We start from the raw sequence: 15901 nt of genomic DNA, 5'->3' as shown, positions 1-15901 counted from the left end.
ATTGTCTTTGATATTTCGCCCCAAAACATATTTACACACACATACATATATTATTTTCATTTTGTTGTTAAGAAGGTGTATTTCACGGGATAGAAGGCTAGAACACATTTTATTTAACAGTCTTGTTAGCATGATTTATCACTTTAAATATTTAGACATACAGTACATAGGCTTCCATTTGTACTCAGTTCTTGGTCCTGCAAACGTTCGGGCCAGGCCAACGTGCAAACGAAAGAGGAGGGTGCCCGAGCCAGGCCACAGCAGTGGTTAGGTGTGGCTGGGAGCAGGGAGCAGTGGGGGGCGCTGTAAGAGATGAAACCAGCTAGGGGGGCAGGGGAACCTTGCTCTGGAAAGGCTTGCCCGCTGCTTTCACATGTTTGTTTATCCCATGGGTGATTTGGCAGCGCTGAGAGATTAGGCATGGGAAGAGCAAGTCCCCAGAGTCCAAGGAGCAAGGTGAGTTGTGCTTCCTGCAGGGCAAATATGATGCAATAAAACATTTGTTCTCTGAGGGAAAAGTCAAGGGACAGGTGGTAGAGTTTAGATAAGTCCGTTTCAAATCTGACCTCTGGTATGGAGTTGTCAGTCTCTTTATTGTCTGTCCCCAAATCCTCTGAGGCACAAAAATATTCAGAGAATAGAGAAAGTTCTTTAAAATGGAGTATTAGGCCATTCCTTCTCTTATTTGTGGGACGTGATAGGACAGGATACCCTTCCAGAGAATGCTGTTGAACGTGACATTGGGAGGCGTGCCATGATGTCTTAGGAATATAGTACTGAAGGCGTGAGCTGGCCCCTCTAGATGCCCGGCCTCTGCAGTCCCTCTGGCTTCTTGTGGCTTCCTCACAAATAGTTTCCCCACCACTTGGGTCTCCATCGGGTGCTACATCAGGCCTGATCCTACATCACAGGCCACAGTTCATCAGCTATCAATACCGGTCACTGAAAATAAACATTTATTCTAATGGAATTGTGATTTTATTTCACATTCAACATGAACTTCGGCATGTATCATTTCCCATCTTTCTAAAAGATTGGCTAGTCCCACGGGGCCAATTTTGAGCAATAAAAGAGGAAGTAGCCAAAAGCCTGCTTTCTCGATCTACCTCCTTATCCCAGAGGAAAGAAATGGAAATGACTCCTGTGTAATTTTTTGTAAAGTTAAAATGAAATTAAAGTTAAAAATAATAGTTATATTTGCCCATTCCTTACCTCTTCTTTTCTTTGAAAACTTTTATTGTGGTAACATGTATATGCATATAAAATGTAGCATTTCCCAGTACAGTGAATGTAGCATTCCCAGTAACTGAATGTAGCATTCCCCAGTACACTGAATGTACTGGGGGAGAGTGTAAACTACAATGTAAACTATTATCCATGTGATGTAGCAGTGCTCCAAAATGTATTCACCAAATGCAATGAATGTGCCACAATGATGAAAGAGGTTTTTGATGTGGGAGGAGTGGGGTGACGGGGGAGGAGTGGGGGATATATGGGAACCTCTTATATATATACATATATATTTTTTTAAAGATTTGTCTTTTAAATTTATTTCTCTCCCCTTCCCTGCCCCTCCCCCCCCAGTTGTCTGCTCTCTGTATCCATTTGCTGTGTGTTCTTCTGTGCCCGCTTGTATTCTTGTCAGCAGTACCAGCAATTTGTGTCTCTTTCTGTTGTGTCATCTTGCTGTGTCAGCTCTCCGTGTGTGCAGGGCCACCCTGGGCAGTATGTACTTTTTTCACACTGGGTGCACACCTTAAGGGGTGCACTCCTTGCACAGGGGGGCTCCCCTACGCGGGGGACACCCCTGCTTGGCACGGCACTCCTTGCGCGCATCAGTACTGAGCATGGGCTAGCTCATCACACGGGTCAGGAGGTCCTGAGTTTGAACCCTGGACCTTCCATGTGGTAGGTGGATGCTCTATCCGTTGAGCCAAATCTGCTTCCCATTTAATGTAACATTTTTTGTGATCTATGTATCTTCAAAAAAATACAATTAAAAAAAATTTATGGGGGTGGGGAGTGGGGCATATGGGAGTCTCTAATGTAACATTTTGTGTGCTTTATTAACTTTTAAAAAAGATAATTAAAAATAAAAAATTTTTTAAAAAATGTAGCATTTCCCATTTTAACCACTTTCAAGTGTACAATTCAGTGGTGTTACATTCACCTTGTTGTGCTATCTTCCCCACCATCCATTACCAGCTCTCTTCCATCACCCCAGACAGAAATTCTGTACACATTAAGCATGAACTCTCATTCTTCACAGGCATCCCTGTCCCTGGTAATCGGCAATGTCTCTACGTATTTGCATATTCTAGTTATTTCATATAAGTAAGATTATTTAATATTTGTCCTTTTTTGTCTGGCTATTTCAACATGATGTTTTCAAGGTTCATCAATGTTGCATGTATCAGAACTTCATTCCTTTTTATGGCTGAATAATATTCCATTGTATCCTGTCATTGTAAGGTTTATGTTGACAAGAAGATTGCACTTCAATGAAAAAGAATTATTTGCATGTCAAAGAATTAGGAGAGGCCCTTAGAAAAACTGAGCAAACCTTCCAGCATGGAGAACGGTTGTCAGCAAAAATGTCAAAAATCCTCCAGTTAAATTTAAGTCAGTCTTTGTTCTAAAATTAACACATAATTGCATGTTTTAACTATAACTACGTTTTTTTAAAAAACAATATTTCGTTTCAATTATAAAGATAGGGTTATCATGAAATTTGTTAATAAATTATTTGCTGTGAAACTTTAGTTTCTGTTTAAACTCACTTCAAGTTTTTTTCCCCCTGTACCATTATCCTCGAATAAAGAAGACCCCATATTCCAGCTTTAAAGATGACGATATCGAGGTTGAAGGAGGTCACGTACTTTGCCCAAGGTCTGAAGAGTCGAGCTTCTAAGCCAGGTGTCCAGGGGGAGGACTCTGTCCCTTCCCCGCATGAAGTCAGAGGGCACGGCCTACCCTCTGGCTCTGCTCCATGGCTCTGTGCCTTCCCATTAGCCGGTTGCCCTTCTTGCCTCTCCCCGCTGTCTCTGTACCCTGGCCCCGTGCTCCATTCGGCCCCAGGATCTGAGGCCCAGGAGTGGACGTGCCTGCCCGGCTTCCCCCCTCAGGTCAGTCTCTCTCTGGGGCTTTCTCAGGCCCCGCCCTTCGGCACTCCAAGAGACCAGTGGTCTGGCGGGACCGGGTGGAAGGGCCAGAGCTGGCAGGTGAGGCAAGGCGGAGAGCTTACCCGAGTCCGTTCCTGTGACGTCACTGCGATTAGCGCCGCCCCCGCCCGCGTGCGGGCGAGTCCGCAGAGGAGGTGAGCCGCCCTTGCAGATTGTGCCCGCCTCTGGGTCCCGGGTGCCGCCACAGACGTATCACAAGTACAGTAAATCGATTTTGAATATGCAGTGACCAAAAACTGATGTGTCATCTTCTTATCTTTATTAATGCCATTACTAATGTACCTTGATGATGTTATAAAATCAAGACAAGAGGTACCTTATTTCCAGACTTTCTCTTTCCTCAACCTGAAGACGGCATGTTATACCCTTCAGAAACCTTTCCTAATGAGGAGGGTAATCAACATGCAGAGTTGGAACACATCATATTTTGGTAGATAAAATATAGACGTGACAGCAAATTATCCATCATCAGGTATATCCAATTGCTGAGGATACCATACAGTATTCAAATGAGATTTCATCTAGCCAAAAATTGTTACTTGTCTAGTTTATCCTTATGAATTCCCTTATAGAAAAGGGATTTTTTTTCTTTTTCTTGTCAGTGATTTTTCCCTTGAAACTAATCTGAATCCTACATTTTCACCTTGGTTGTTTTCTTTGTCCTTAGAATAGGTGGGAAACATCTGGCAAAAAAAAACAAAAACAAAAACAAAACTTGTACATCAAATAGCTCTTCAGGTATTGACTAATAGTTATCAAATTACCTCTTAGCTTGTTTTTCCCTTTTCCAGAACATGTTATGGCAAACGTTATTATTCCTATTATTTCCTCATTTGTGTTTGCTTCCTTTCTCTGGTCATTTCTCCCCTTTCCTTCTACCTTAAACCTCCAGTGCTTTCCAGAGCATCCAGAATAAAATCCAAACCCCTTATGATGGCTTTAAAGTCCCCTGGTAAACTGGTGTGGATTACCTGTGGCGTCAATTTTCCCATTCCCCTGCCATTTTCTCCCTCCTCTAGCAATTCCAACCTTCCCTTCCTCCAACAAATGTGTTCCTGCTGTGTGTATCAGTCAAACCTCCAATCAGGAAAAGAGAAGCCATTCTTGAAACTGTTTTTGAAGAGAGAAGGATTTAATTCAAAGAATTGGATGCAAATTGACCAAAAGACTGAGGGGACAGGCTGCTCTTGTCTTTGTAACCATAGCCGCACACCAGAGCACTTGTTAGCATTTGAGATGATTTTATGTGTTTATATGCTTTTTGTCCGTCTTCTCTTACTAGAATGTATTTAATTGTAGTTATTTTCCCGGTACTTCCAATAGTGCCTTAAGTACCTAAGTACTTCATAAATAGCATGTCCACCCCCACCAGATCTTGGAGGGGTTTTCTCTAATCTCTATAGGCAGAAAAAAATGTAAATATGGTAATGTGAAAATGGTAATGAGCTCAGGATAGTTTTTACATTGTTAAAAAGTTGTAGGAAGGAAGGATAGGAAGAAGGAAGGAAGGAAAATATGTGACAGAGACTATGTTGTTCCTGTCAGTATGTGGCAGCAAAACCAAGATTATTTACTACTTGGCCCTTTACAGAAAAAGTTTGTCAATCCTTCTTTAAAGGCACAACTTTCTTCGGTTTATTTAGTTGATTAGAATGAAAATGTTATTTCTTCATTAAAGAAATATTTAGTATTATGGTTTTGAGAGAATTTCCCAAAAAACTGGTAAAAGTAAGCATGAGTAGGCCTTTGGGATGGGCTCAGACTTAAGAGGCAGACCCCTAGCTGACCCTCACTGGGTCATTGCTATATTTGTCTCCTTCAGTCCTAGGATTTATTCCTGGCCAGGTGTGTCTAGGCATGCAAAGTTTAGCTATAAACGGCCCTTACTAATCTCTCTTTGGGCATGCTGAATGGACGGCCAGCAAATGATCCATCTCGGGGAATTCCCAAGGTGATATTTTACAGCCTTTACTGTTGGCCTTGGGTCAAGTTCATTCTGAGAAAAGAGGAAACCAGGGAGGGGCCAACCCTGCCTTCCCACTCAACCCTGGCCACTTCCAGTCCCCACTACCATCATTCCTTTCACTTCCTTTCTTCCGCTCCACTTCCTCCCCAGATCTGCAGTGGTGGACCCTTACAGGTAGGGTGGTCAGGTACAGTGAAGATCCATCACTCTGGATTCTTTCTTGATATTTGGTTTCTGACATTCCTCTTGCCATGTTTCCTTATTACTTAGAAGAAAAGTTACTCATGGACTCAAATTGAAGAGGAATGAGTTCTCCAAGGAGAGATTTTCCATGGATGCATTGGGTCAACTTCTAGAGTCCTGGACAAATAAAACTCATCATTTAAAATGCTAACTCTTGTTCTTATATCCTTTTCAACCACCCCACTTGGACCCTGTCTTTACCCTTCATTCCCATGGCTCCCACACAACCTTCTCCTTTCTCTTGGATTTCCAGAATTGCTGGGAGAATGCCAGTGCTGCTCTTGTTGGTTTTCTGTTAATGGATTTGGTGGACATTTTGGATCTCCATAAGCTCATCCAGTCAGCCATCTCAAGATGCTCTACAGCCAAAGATGCTTTCATTTAAAAACTTCCACCTTCCTTGGAAGGTAGTTGTGGTCACAAAAACAAAGCATGTATTTTGGGTACAATGGTGAAAGTTGCTATGAAGGAGAAGGAGGTACCAAGGGAGCTTATAGCAGAAGGATTTTAACCTCGTTTGTGGGCCAGGAAAGGTCTCCCTGAAGGAACAGCTAAGGGCTGAAGAATGAAAAGGAGCTGACCATAGAAGTGGGGGAAGGGAGCATTCAGACAAAGACAGAACAAGTTCGAGGTCCTAAGGAGGAGGAAGGGCCCTCGGAAGTCAGAGGAACTGAAAGAAAGCCAGAGTAGGAGGATTGTGGAGAAAGAGGGGAACTTGCTTACAGTGACGCTGTGGAAAGGGTAGAGGGGGCAGATCTTGCCCAGCATTGTAGAACCTGTTAGTAATTATGGACTTTCTCCTGCTAGGAGTAGGTATGCGCTAAAGCCAGGGAGTGAGAGTTACATTTGCTGAGATGTGGAAAATGGGTTGGACATGGATAAGAATGGAGATGGAAAGACCATTTAGGAGACTACTGTATTTTATTAGTTAGAGAGGTGATGGCTTGGCTTTAGGTATGGTAATGAAGGTGCAAAGAAGTCAGTGGATTTGTCACATTTTTAGGAAGTGACTTAAAGATTGACTGGGTAAAGGGGGTGAAGAGGTCAAAGATGGCTCCAGGTTCTGGCCTAAGAGGCAGATTGGAGGAAGGAGCAGTTTTGTGGCTGGGCTTGTTTTCAGTGGGGGCAAGATTTTGAGTTTGGGTTTAGTTGGGTTGAACTGGAAATACCTGTGAGGAACCTACCAGAAAATGTGGGAAGGGCTGTTGGAAATACATGTCTGGAAGTACATTGACTTCAGAAAAGGGCTAAAAGGAGGAGGCCCCAGACAAGCCAGAAATGGGGATCCAGAATTGTGGAAGAGAAACCAGGAAATTGTGTCATGGACGCCAAAGAAAGAGAATGTTTTAAGGAGCGAGCCATCCACTGTAAATGCAATCGTGACAAGAGTCCAGTACAAAAAGGACTGGGTATAGGGGACTGTATTTAGCAACAGGGACAGCACGGCGTGACAGGATCCAGGTCAGACTGAGAGGAGAAATGGATTCAAGTTATGGCCAGTTATGTTTAGACTTCTCTTTTCACCCCAGAAGGGCCCCATTTCTTCCCTTCAAAGGGAAATGTCTTCACGAATCTCTGAAATGCTAATCACATGTCCTGTTGGACATCCACTCCTAGGGCACTGGCCCAGAGACAGCTGAGTTGTTGCTATTTTGTACCTTATCTCCTTTACCACTGAAACCTGTGAACCCAGAGAACCCTGCCCTTTACCCTGAGCCTCGGTCAGGGAAACCAGGAACAAAATTCCAGAATTATTGAACACAGAGCAAACCCCACTCTTCTTAGGCTACAGTTACCACAAACACATTCACTGCTGTCTGCTGGAGCCTCTCAGAGACCAAGGTCAGATTAGCTTCCTGCTGCTGGACCAAGTGTCCTTTGGACTGGGAGAACAGATAAGATCAAAAGAAGAAAGAAAGAAAAGAAATGAGTTCTCTTTTCACAGGGATGACAAAGACAGCACGCTTGAAGGGCTATAAAAAATGTCTTGCTACCCACATCATCTCCCTGATCAGCTGATCTCTAACAGGGTGAAAGTTTGCCAGGAGAGCTTTGTTCCTTTGAGGTAAGGGATTATGCCTATTAAAAATAGGTTGTGCCTCGAAGGACGAAGGGTGGAGAATGCACAAAGCTCCTTCTGAAGAGGCTTGAGAGTCACAACATGGGGAACCAAAAAGGGAGACAGAAAGCACAAGCTGAGTAATGGCATAGTCCAAACATTAGTGTTCCTTACTCATGAAGGTATTTTAATCAGGCTTGCTTTATAAGGATGTTCAGGTTGTGCACTGCAAACCTTCAGGGAGCACCATTTATATCACAACCTATGTGAATGGCTTCCTGCAGAGGCCCACACTGCGGTTTTCTGAAGGTGAAGTGTACCTGTATGAGGGGAGAAGCCCCAAAATGTTTGTTCCTACAGGGCAACTTGTGCCTTTCTCATTCTTTATTCCTAGAGCTTAACCTAGGTCAATACATAAATGGATTTGCAGGAGATGATTTTTATAATGTCTTGTATTCTAAAATGTATGACCTTTATCAAAAGTCAAATCACACATGCTTTCTCACATTTAAAGGTTTCTGGCAATATATAAAATTCCATTATAATAATTATATTTCACTTAGAAAAATGAAGTTCTAGGATCAAAAAGTCTTTGAAAGAAATGTTATCTCAATAGTGAGTAAAATGATTTTTTAATGATATTATTTTATCTATCTGCTTTAAGCAAAATCCAGTTTCTGAAAAAAATACTCTGAGTATAGCAAGTAAGGGGGATTCCTAAATCAATGACAACAAAAAATAAAATTACACGAATGGCATTATATAGACTGTCAATCCCAAGGAGTTATGGTCCTCTGGCTTATACAGAAAGGATATCTAACTGAAATATTAGAACATAGACTTTTTCTGGAAGAAGGCATAAGAAAGGCTAAGTCTAACCTTACATTTAAAAGACGAGATACCACAGCATAGGAAGAAATTACTTAGTCTGTACATTTAGAGATTAAGTTATTTGACCTCCAATGAACAGGAGAGCTGTCCCCTGTTTAAAAGCAAATACTGGGGAAGTGGACTTGGCCCAGTGGTTAGGGCATCTGCCTACCATATGGTAGGTCCGCGGTTCAAACCCCAGGCCTCCTTGACCCATGTGGAGCTGGCCCACGCACAGTGCTGATGCGTGCAAGGAGTGCCCTGCCACGCAGGGATGTCCCCCGTGTAGGGGAGCCCCACACGCAAGGAGTGTGCCCCGTAAGGAGAGCCGCTCAGCACGAAAGAAAGTGCAGCCGGCCCAGGAATGGCGCCGCACACACAGAGAGCTGACACAACAAGATGACGCAATGAAAAGAAACACAGATTCCCGTGCCGCTGACAACAACAGAAACAGACAAAAACAAGAACACGCAGCAAATGGACACAGAGAACAGACAGTTGGGGGGGGGGGGGGCGAGGGGAGAGAAATAATAAAATAAATCATTTAAAAAAAGGTATATTAAAATAAATAAATAAAAGCAAATTTTCACAAATGGTCAGAAAGCACATGAAAAAATGTTCAGCATCACTAGCTATTAGGGAAATGCAGATCATAACTATAATGAGATGCCATTTCATACCTTATAGAATGGCCATTATTTAAAAAACAGAAAACTACAAGTGCTGGAAAGGATGTGGAGAAACAGGAACACTCTTTATTTTTGGTGGGAATGTAGAACGGTGCAGCCTTTACAGTTTGACAGAACCTCAAGAAGCTGAATGTAGAACTGCTGGATGATCCAGCAATCTCGTTACTAGGAATATATTCCAAAGAGCTGAAAGAACATCAGTTTGCACACCGATGTTCATGGGAGCAGTACTCACAATTGCTAAAATATGGAACCAGCCCAAGTGTCCATCAAACAATGAATGGATAAACAAAATGTGATATATACACAATGGGATACTGTTCAGCTGTAAGAAGAAATGAAATCAGGATGCATATGACAACATGGATGAACCTAAAAGATACTATGTTGAATGAAATAAGCCAGACACAAAAGGACAAATATTGTATGGTCTCACTAGCATGAACTAAATATGCTGAGTAAACTCATAGAGGTAAACTCTAGAGTACAGGTGACTAGGAAATAGAATGTGGGTTGAGAATGGGAGCTGATGCTTAATGTATGTAGCATTATTAATAAGGGTAGCTGTAAAAGTGTGGAAATGAAAAGTTGATGGTAACACCTTATAATAAGTATAAGTAACACTGCTGACTTATAAATGTGATTGTGGCTGAAAGGGGTAGTTTGTGGACATAAATGTCAATTGAAAGGAAACTAGAGAATAAACTAGGGAATATATAACAGTGATTTCAGTGGTGAATGAAGATTGTGGTTAATAAGAAGGCTCTTCTTTTACAAAGTGCTAGGAATATGGTGATACATCAGGAAATTACAGCTAATGTAACTTATGGACAATAGTTAACAGTAATGTAATATTTTACAGTAATGTCAAGATATTTCAGTACTAAGGGACAACAAAGGGGGTGTGGGGGTATGGGATTTTTCCCTTTTGGAGTGATGAAAACATTCTAAAATCGACTGAGGTGATGACAGCATGAATCTGTGATGAAAAAGAGAGTGGCTGATTGTACACTTAGAACGGATCATACAAAGCATGGGGCTATGTAACACAGGGAGTCCAGTGGTGGATGATGGACTGTGGTTAACAGAACAAATATGAGAATGTTTTTTCCTGAATGATAACACACATAATAATATAAGGTGTTAATAATTGGGTGACTTGGGGGAAATACACCAAATTAGGATCTAGGCAATAGTTGGTAGGAATATTTTACAATGTTCTTTCATAGGTTGCAACAAATATTTCACAAGAATGCAAGGTGATGTTGGTGGAGAGATGTATGGGAGCCCTGTATGATGATATGCATGTTTGTTTTATAAATTCACAAAATTTACTATACATTTATTGTTTATATATGTTCATGTATGAATTATATACCTCAATAAAGTTTTATTTTGAAAAAAGATATGTTAATACTATACTGAGACTTTCCCCTTCCTTAATCTAGAATATTAAAGGAGAATTAAAACCAAACCAAAACAAAACATAAGCAAATATTCATAGGAAAGCAACACATATTAGTAATTTTAAACTTATTTATTAAATACTTTATTTTGGGTCAGTGTTTTGATATTTTTGTAAGGAACATGGATTTCTGAAATGGGTGAGGGCCTACCAGTGAATATGGGAACTCTAGATTCAGGTGCTTATTGGGTTCTGCCAGAAAAAGGGTTCTGCTTAAAAAGGTGGAGAAGACTGGCCAGGTGTTTTAGTTTGCTAAGGCTGCTGATGCATAATACCAGAAATGGGTTGGCTTTTGTAAAGGAATTTATTAGGGACAAATGTTACAGTTGCAAAGTTGTGAAAATACTCATATCAAGGCACCATCAGAGATGCTTTGTCACCAAAGGTCGACTGCTGATCAGATCCTGGACTCCTGCCATGTGGCGAGGCAAAATGGCAGCTGTCCAATTGGGTTTCTGCCTTCTCCTCCTGGCTGTTTTCTCTGGGAGCTCAGCTATGGGCAACCAAGTACATGGCAGGGCTTGGCTCTTCAGCGTTGAGCTGCTCTTTGGGCCTATGCTCTCAGGCACCTCTTGCCAGGCCTCTCTGCTCTGCTGATGTAGAGCATACACAGCATCCAGCCTCCAGGACCTCTCTCAGCCTCTCGGGGCTTCTTTGTCTTTCTTCAACTGTAGACAATCCTGGAGTCCTTTCTCACATGTCAGGGTCAAACTGGCAGCTGCCTTTCCCTCTGTGTGTTTCAGCTTTCAGTTCACAGTTTATATGAGACCCAGCAAGAGGGCAGAGACTTAACCTGGGTCATACCCAATCAAAGATCCCAAATGATCTAATCAAAAGTGATCTAATCAAGGTCCCTTAACTGAATCTAATGTGCTCAAAGGGCCCTACGCCCACAGAAATAGATTAGTTCAAAGAACATGATCTTTTCTGGTATTCAAAAAACTTCAAACTATCACATCAGGATTAGAGATCCAAGATCCTTGTCTCTAGGTGAGAAGGTGTATGAACAGTATGAATTGCTTAAATCATGATAGAGGACACAAAATCACAGATGTGGCTATAAATACAGTGTTGTGTATTGTGAGTCCGTGTGTGTGTTGTGGTGTATGGATGAGTGACACAAAAGGAGATATGAAAGGTAGTACATTGAATATGAAAATGCTAAAAATATATCTCCATGTTTTCATTTTAAACTCCAAGTTTCAGTTGATGGAAAATGTCCAGCTCTATTAGAAATTAAACTTTTCTGTTTGTGAGCTCTTGAATTTGGATTTTATCATGCCTGAATTTTTTTTGCCAAAGCTCTAGATTGGACAGTTATCACTGTCACTGCCATACTCTTCTAACATGGGGAAACATTCTGGGCAAGTTGGCATGTTTGATCCTCACTTCCCTCCTTGTGAGGATTTGGTTTTAGAGTAGTAAAAAGCTTCATTTTGGCTTTGTATGTTGAAAACTGTGCTGTCAAATGTGTCATGGCCACAAGAGGGCATGAAATACCCAAACGTCAAGTGGGGTTAGGGAAAAGGGATTCACCTTTCCCCAGAAAGTTCTGGCTTATTCCTAGGCTTAAAGGGATTAATAAAGTGCATTTGGGAAGGAAAATCTGTATAGCAATCTAAGCCAATAACCATTATGATAGAGAATTGTCCTGATAATCAGCACTGTCTTGACCCCTGATTACAAAACTGGATGCTGAGAAAGTCCATCTTTCACTCGAGGAAAAAATACAGTGCCCTTGAGGAGTCAGGATTCTAGGTCTCTGAATGCAGTGGTGAGGAGGCCAGCCCAGCTGCCTGCCCTCCTGATGCTTACTTTCTAATAGATGGGACCAGATGAGCACACAAGTATACAATTCATGAACTTCAGGCAGATAATTTTCATCCGTGTATTTCTTTTTTCTCTCTGAGTCAGTTCCAGTCAGCAGTATCTGCATTATCTAATCGTATTCTGAAAGAGAATGCAGGTCACACTTTCAACCCTCCAGTCCTGGCTGAAAGTCATGTTTTAGAGTGACCATCTGGCACCAGTTTATCTGACTGTGTAGTGGAGTGTTACCAAAGGTAAGGAGATAATTGAAGGGCTCAGCGTTTGCTGTAGACAGTCTCTGCCTTGGCTGGATACCAGTCCTCTGATTTTGGGGTTTACTCAATAAAGTGAAAAATTCATGACTCCTCTCCCATGGAACCTTCTCCAATCTCTAGAAGTGAGTCCTGATTACTCTAAATCCCCACACCATAGCACGTTGGGAAGAGACCATTACTACCTCAGATTCCTGCCTGTAGCAACTTGTTTTATTTAATTGCCAACTTTTTGGTATTCTAGAACTTGCTTTGCCCTAGCTGTTTTTAGACTTGGAATTAGAGGAAGGAGGAATAGAAACGTTACATCTGTTTAGTTAAAAATCCAACTGGGGAGCAGATGTGGCTCAAGTGGTTGAGCACCCACTTCCCACATGGGAGGTCATGGTGCTTCCTAAGAACAAAAAAACAAACAACAAGCAAACAAGTGAAAAAAGCAACTCAGGGGAGCATGTGTGGCTCAGTGGTTGAGTGCCAGCTTCCCACTTACAAGGCCCCAGGTCCATACACATACACGTACATACACACCATCCACTAGATGGTAACACTTGTGGACCCTTACCATGAAAGTTTTTTTTTCCCTCTTACTGTTTGTGCATGACATAATCACAAACTCCATAGGGCCCTAATGTCTAGCACCTGATAACCCCTTTGAAGCAGGTCAGCATGTTCACGTTTGGGGTGTCTTGTTGGTAGCATGTGGCTCGCCTTCCAAATGAGGTCGAAGGGCATGACAAAAGTAGCCTCTTGGCTGAGCTCTAGTACATACACTGTGGTAGACTTCTCTAAGCTGTCGTGGGTCTCTCCTCAGCCTGATGTCTTCCATGTGCTGTGGAATTACCATTGCGTTGCTCCATCTTGCCATTTTCTGGCACAGTGGCATTTGTAGGAGGTCATTAATGGAGCAAGCACCATGTAGTAAAAAAGGCACCTGACAGCACTGTATTCCTAACAGAAGATGGGACTCTTGAATTTTGTGTCAGTCAACACAGAAGAAATGAAAAAATGAAAAAGAAAAGAGACTTCACGATTAATTGGATAATGATGGAAACTGGATGTAATGACTAAAAAGTACTTATATTATTTCAACAATTTGGTGATACAAAAGAAGATCTCATTCTGAACATATTTTGCTTTTTGCTCTATCTCAATTTTGGTGAATGTTCCAAATTCTGCCTAACATGCCTTCCTTCATCTGTCAGCATGGTCGCTCTTGCCAGAAGTCTTCATTATATCCATCAAGCATAATTTTCAGACTCTGTCCTTCCTGTCAGGAAAAGTTTAATTCATCATTTTCCTCAGGCAGTAGGAGAATTCCTTCTAATTTTAGAGAAAAGATGGCGGAGGGTTGCGACTTTATGATTAAAATGTAAATATTATGGATCTTTCTTCATATGCCTTTAATTTTTTCATCAAAATGTTATTTTTGAGTTGGTAATGCATACACATGGTACAAAGTTGGAAAGGTTCAAAGGAGTTTACTGAAGAGGGAAAACCCACACTCCCACCCCACCTGCCATCTTACTTCAAAAAGTGGCAGCTGACTAGAAAAGCATCTCTGATGGTGCCTTGATTTTGACAATTTACAACCTTGGAACTGTAAGCTCTTACCCTGATAAATTTCCCATTATAAAAGCATTGGTTTTTATATTTTTATATTTCTGGTACTTTGCATCGACAGCCCTTTGGCAAACTAACACAGATGTCTTGCTGACTGATTTGCCTTAGGAATAGCTGTCTGTTAGATTTCAAATTTCTCTTCTCAGTGTATGAGGTGGGAGAAATTCTTGTGTGTATGTCCCCTGGCTGCATTGGAGTTGCTAACTCTAAGGATGTGTGATTTGGTGGCCAAGTACTCTGTAAATATCTTGGCTTCTTAAATCTCCATGTATCAACACCCCTACAAATTTCTCAACCATGTTTCACAGTTGAACCATTTGTCTAACTGAAATGCTTTATTTATACATTGACAGTTATTGGTACCCCCAGGCAGCCAAATGTGTCTCTCATGTAATAAAGTCCTGCCTTCACCATGCTGCAAGCTGTGCCACTAAAGAGGATTCCAGAAGAAGGAGTGGTTCTTTCGTTGAGATTTATGACTGCTACAGAATATATCTGGGCTCTTCATGGAAGGCGTGCTTCTTTCGTCCTCATACCGTCCCATGAACTCTATAGGAGAAAGTGTCTAGGATTGAAAGGGGAGAAATTACTGAGTTCAAAGGCGTTTCAATTCTTTTCAAGTACACCACGGCAGGATAATAACTCAACCATGTCTCTTCCTGCTCCTTAAGGAAAAGCAACAACTGTGGAAAGATAAGCGACTGGTACAGGGCACAAGCAAACTAGCTGTCCTGCCTCATGGACCCCTGGAGTCCAAGGAATGCTGGAGATTTCCGGGTATAGTCTTCAGGTTCTATTTATTCCTTTCTGGCTGTGTTTGGACTCATTTGATTTTCTTTTCATGGACGAGCAGAGGCAAAACAAATCCAGCTCCTGCTTCAAACCCACCCAAAGAGATTAGGAGAGTTCCTGGGGTTTTATTTTTACCTATTTTCTCCAGGCAGCAGCTTCATGACACAGAAGCAATTTTCTGTCCTTAATCTATTATGGACTTGACTTCAAGGAAGAGAAAAAAGAATGTTTGTGGATCCTCATTTTATTCAGACATCTACTTCTTTTCTTTTTAGCAAATCAATTTTATTGATATTTATTAATAAAGCATACAATCCATCCAAAGTGTGTAATCAATGCTATTTGGTATAATAACATAGCTGGACATTCATCACTTCAATCATTATTGGAGTATTTTCATTATTTCAATAATAATAATAAACACACAAACAAACAACCAAACTGTCATCTCTCAGTCTCTCTTTGCTTCCCCTGATGTACATAGCTGCTATTTCTGGCTATGCTTGCACAATTATTTATTTATTTATTTAAAAACAGTGTTATGAAGGTAGATTCATGTACCATGCAATCTATCTAAAATATATTATCAATGGCTTCTAGTATAATCACAATGTTGTGCATTTATCACTACAAAAAATTTTAGAAAAATTTCATTACTCCAAAAAGAAAAATTCCACATCCTTTAGCTGTCATTTCTCAATCCTTCTAAACTTACCCAGCGCTATGTAACAACTAATATAATTTCATCTTTATAAATTGGTTTATATTTATATACTTTATATAAATGGATTCATATAATATGTAGTACTTTGTATGTGACTTCTTTCACTAAGCATAATGGGTTTTTTTTGTCTCATAATAACATCTGTAACATTAACATACATTTGTTCAGTTTCAAAGACAAACTATCTTTTATATGCAATATTACCCATAT

The 15901-nt window shown here is 41.1% G+C and overlaps 1 long non-coding RNA gene across 1 annotated transcript; it reads left to right on the top strand.

The window, feature by feature from the left end:
- The first annotated feature begins 2900 nt into the window (after positions 1-2900).
- Positions 2901-7699, top strand: LOC139439276 (uncharacterized). The gene is made up of 2 exons (XR_011649155.1): positions 2901-3125; positions 5419-7699. It is a non-coding gene; the product is annotated as an uncharacterized lncRNA (long non-coding RNA).
- The last annotated feature ends 8202 nt before the right edge of the window (positions 7700-15901 follow it).

The sequence above is a fragment of the Dasypus novemcinctus genome, chromosome 7 (genome assembly GCF_030445035.2).
Source record: "Dasypus novemcinctus isolate mDasNov1 chromosome 7, mDasNov1.1.hap2, whole genome shotgun sequence".
NCBI classification, from domain to species: domain Eukaryota; kingdom Metazoa; phylum Chordata; class Mammalia; order Cingulata; family Dasypodidae; genus Dasypus; species Dasypus novemcinctus.
This window is presented reverse-complemented; position numbering and strand designations above follow the sequence as displayed.